Source organism: Hibiscus syriacus, unplaced genomic scaffold, assembly GCF_006381635.1.
Source record: "Hibiscus syriacus cultivar Baekdansim isolate YM2019G1 unplaced genomic scaffold, ASM638163v2 tig00112285_pilon, whole genome shotgun sequence".
Classification (NCBI taxonomy): Eukaryota; Viridiplantae; Streptophyta; class Magnoliopsida; order Malvales; family Malvaceae; genus Hibiscus; species Hibiscus syriacus.
The window spans coordinates 2,213,658-2,218,408 of record NW_024063293.1 but is presented as its reverse complement, the minus strand read 5'-3'; the positions used below and the strand labels follow the sequence as shown (position 1 = coordinate 2,218,408).

The 4,751-nt window shown below is 36.9% G+C and overlaps 1 pseudogene; it reads left to right on the top strand.

The window, feature by feature from the left end:
- The first annotated feature begins 371 nt into the window (after positions 1 to 371).
- On the top strand, positions 372 to 2,556 carry LOC120177296 (annotated as a pseudogene).
- Positions 2,557 to 4,751: the final 2,195 nt, after the last annotated feature.

The window sequence follows — 4,751 nt, the reverse complement described above, 5'->3', positions numbered from 1 at the left end:
ATTAATTTGAAGCAAATCATTTGATGTTTAATAAAAGGATCGTAATTTAAATATTGATATGAAATCACAATTTCCACCATTTACGATAATGTGTAAGTAACTAAGTACCAATTTTTGGGAGTTGTGGGGGTGTTTATCATTCCCCCACGCGTAATCGACTTTTGAACCCTTAAAAATGAATTTTTGAATAACGCTAACCAATTTTTGTCTTAAAAAACGTTTTTTCTTAAAATTGTTTTAAAAAGACATTTATTAGGTATTCGATTTACCTAACCCAAATGTCGATGGCGAAATTTAATTCAAATTAATTCAAAATCATCAATTTTTCAAATCAAAGTCATAATTGTTTTTAAACTTAATTGTTTAAAGAAATGGTTATCACAGGAACTATTCCCATTTGCATCAATTTAACACTTGTCCTGATGTTTCTTTCCATAATATCTGCAAGGCAAATATCTGTTTGTGCTGGTAGAATTCAGTTCCATATGGACAATTCTGTTCCAAATTCTAGCCCACTTAGGAGAAGCATTACTGTTGATGGAGAATGTTAGCAGGTTGTAGTAGGTGCTAGTTTTTAGTTGTCCGTGTTTTGTTGTTTCTATGTGCTTATCGTGCAAGTGGTGGTGCTAGGATTTGATGGATTCGGTTTAGTAAGAATGGTTGTTGATGGGAAAGTTGTTGATTACTCTGCACTTGCCTTGCCTGATGCTCAATGTTTAGCTTGGTTTGTATTGAGTTTCTCAGCTCTCCATTGTAAATTTAAGGTGTCTGAGAGATTCTATTGTTGCTAAGGGTATGGTGGTTCGTTTCTTTTCTGATTTGCTAGTGCACCTTGTATGTTGATGGTAAATGTTCTTAGTAGATGGTTCAAGCTATTCTTCTCATGTAGTGGATAATTTTGCTGTAACCCCTGCGCTTGTATTTGTTTGTTTTGTTGAAATTAGGTGTGAGACTGGTGTAGAAGTTTGTATAAATTCTGACCTTCAAGAGCCATTGCTTCTTGAAGAAGAGGCAGGCTGTCTTAAAAGTTACTCCTTATAGTGATGCTGGGCTCTTTAGCTTGGCTGCACTTTCTTGGCTAAATCTGATTCTTTCACTCGATGTGAAACGACCACTTGAGCTTAAGGACATTCATACTCTTGCACCAAAACATTGAGCCAAGAGTTACAAGGTTTTGAATTTGAATTGGGAAAAATTGAAGGCTGAAAACCAGTCGGAGAAACCTTCTTTGGCTGGGGTACTTTGGAATTCGTTCTGGAAGGAAACAGCTTGTAATGTTATATTTGCTCTGTTGAACACACTCATTTCCTATGTGGCTCATACATGATTAGCTACTTTTTGGATTGTTTGGGAGGACGGAAAATTTTCCCTCACGAAAGTTATGTTCTTATCGGGATCTTTTTTGTATTGAAGCTCGTGGAGATATTGACAACCCAGCTGTGGTATCTCGGGGTAGACATTTTGGATTTGCATGTGAGATAAGCTCTAACAGCAATGGTGTATCGCAAGGGGCTGAAGCTCTCGAGGTTAGCTTAACAAAGTCATATCAGTGGAGAAATTGTTAATTTTACATGGCAGTAAATGTTCAAAGAATGGGAGACTATTCTTGGTATCTCCATGATATTTGGCTGCTTCCACTGGAAATAATTTTTGCTCTTGTGATCCTATTTACAAATGTTGGAATTGTTTCCATTGCCACATTGATTGCAACCATTATATCAATTGTTGCTACTATTCCTTTAACAAAGGTCCAAGAAGACTATCAAGACAAGTTAATGGCTACCAAAGATGAAAGAATAAGGAAGACTTTTGAGTGTGTAAGGAACATGAGCATTTTAAAGTACAAGCTTGGGAGGATAAGTACTGAATTATATTAGAGGATATGTGGGGAGTGGAATTCACGTGGCTACGAAAAGCCCTCTATTATCAGGCTTTTGTTACATTCATTTTTTGGAGCTCCCCATATTTGTTGCAGCTGTTACTTTCGCTACATCAATATTGTTGGGAGGCCAACTCACAACAGGCAGTATCCTTTCTGCACTGGCTACTTTAAGAATCCTTTAAGAACTACTCAGGAATTTTCCTGACCTGGTGTCTATGATGGCACAGAAAAAGATTTCAATTGATCGAATTTATGGATTCCTGCAAGAAGATGCCACCATTGTTCTGCCCCGAGGCATGTCAAAAGTGGCCATAGAGATTAAGGATGGTGAGTTTTGTTGGGACCCTTCTTCAAGGTCAACCTTTGTAAGGTATGTCTAATAAATATACCGGTAAAGAGGACAGGGGATGAAGCGGAGTGAGCGGAGCGAACGCCTATGAGAGATTGAATAAAACTTCTAGCGCCGCCTAGGCACCGAGGACGTAAGCACAATGCTGAACCTCGTTAAAATTTTTGTGTTCTTTAGTTTGTCTTTACCCGATTCATCAACAACCTTATATGGAATACAAATGAAAGTATAAAGTGGGATGCACGTGGCAGTTTGTGGCACGGTTGGCTCCGGGAAATCAAGCTTTTTGTCTTGCATCCTAAGGGAGATTCCTAAGATCTCTGGGAGGTACGTCTACATCATAGAACATTTAAATAATTTTCTACCACAAATTTGGTTCTTTGTTCGTTTTACCATGCTCATGTCATGTTGAATCTTCAAATATGATTGTGTTCGAACGACTAGCGCTGAATTTTTCATCGTCACAGGCTCTTGATAAGTCTCAGCTTGAAGATATTGTTCGTGAGAAAGACCAAAACCTTGATGCACCAGGTTTGCACCGTCCCTCTCAGAGACTCAGACATCTTTAATGCATCATCTGAATTAGAAAAAAGAAATGCCTAGAGAATGAAAGGCAAAAAAGCCCTTTGAAATTGCATGTTGTTGATAGGTCCTTTTCCTTTAATGTAAAATATGCAGTTTTAGAAAATGGAGATAACTGGAGTGTGGGGCAGCGGTAACTTGTTTCCCTCGGTAGGGCTTTGCTCAAACAGGCAAGAATACTCATGCTCGATGAAGCAAAAGCATCAGTTGATACTCGTGGACACTAATTTTCGTCAGACTATTTTATTATTTTTATTATGATATATTACATATGCATACATTTATATTTATTACATGTGTTTCTTTATTTATTTATAGGTCCAAACACCAAAGCCCAGCAAACCCAGTTACAAAATCCCAAGTCCAATTACAAAACAAGTGAACTCAGCAGCAGCCCAAGCCACGACCCAGCACCAATGACCCGTGACCCAAACCCAGGTTCATGACCCGCTAGTGCACCCGAACCAGTTCAAACCCAATGCAAGCTAGGGTTTTCCAACCCTAGCCCCAGTCTCTTCTGCGCCGCAATAGCCCCGCTAGGACTCCTCGCCACTCACGTATCTCCTTCTTGTTGTTTCACTCAGCACGACATCGTGGACTCATCAACATCAACAACCAACAAAAACAACCAATTTCAGTCCCATTAAGAGTCAAAAACCCGAATAAATCGGGACTAAAAATAGTATATTTTAGACTATAAATAAGATGCTTGTAATCAATTAAAGACAGACAAATCGATAGAGACTATACACGAAATATAGACTAAAAATACAAGGAAAATACGGGGGATACGAGGAACAAATACGAAAAACACAGAGAAATATAAGGGGGTGTTCATACCAGATTCATTCAAGGCAAAAATATAGAGAGATATTCAAGGGGAATCATTTCGGGAGGAAAAAACCGAGGGATTCAAGACAGTTTCGAAAAGAAAAAAAAACATAGTGAAAAATAACCAGAGAGGATTTGGAAAAACCAGTGGGGAGGAAGCTTTGAAAGAATTCCTACCTTTCTTCTTCAGGTGTGGACGAACTTCGGCTATTGGAACAGAGGAGACCTTCAAAGTGAAGGTAACTGTCAAAAAGCCATCTCATTTTCTTTGTTTTGTCTAGGTTTTGGTGGATTTCACTTTAGTTCGAGGTATGACTTAAGAAAGTAAGAAAGTTGTTTGAGAGGCCTTCGTCCCTTTCTCATTGCTAACTCAAGGTGGTCGGGAAATGGGGTCTTTGTCCATGGTGTGCTCTGAGTTGAAAGAAAAGAAAAGGAAATGAAAATGGTGTTTTGGAAGAAGAGGGAAACGGCTGTGGAGAATGAAGGTTAACAATAATATGTTTTCAGGGTTTTATTTTTTAACCTGTTTATGGTTGCTGACGTTTTTATGCTAACATAAGACAAGGGTAGAGTCTTTTTTATTACTTGGCTTATTTAGTAAGGGTCCCACTTTTTTTTTACTTGCAAATTGCACATAGGGTTGTAATTACATTAAAATAAGTATTTAGTATGTTGCGTATATATATTTGTATATTATATTTAATATTTAACAATTTTTATTTATTTATTTTGTTTTCATATTTATTTAATATTTTTTCTTTTGATCTATTATTTATTTATTTATTTTTGTTTTCATATTTATTTAATATATTTTTTCTTTTGATCTATTTTTATTTTTATTATTTTTTTCCTTGTCCCTTTGATTTATTTATTATTTGTTATTTAACATTTTTACCTTTTTTTAGAGAAAATCAAGCCAATTAGAGGTAAGTAATTTGAATCGGGTTTTTTAAATTTTAATTTTCGCAAATAAAGACAACCGACAAATTAATTGGTATCGAAAGGACAGTTCAAGGGTGCTAATCCTTCCTTGGCTGTAGCCGACTCTCGAACTCGACACATTTATAGTAAAACACATATCAGGTAAGATGGTGTCCGATCTACCTA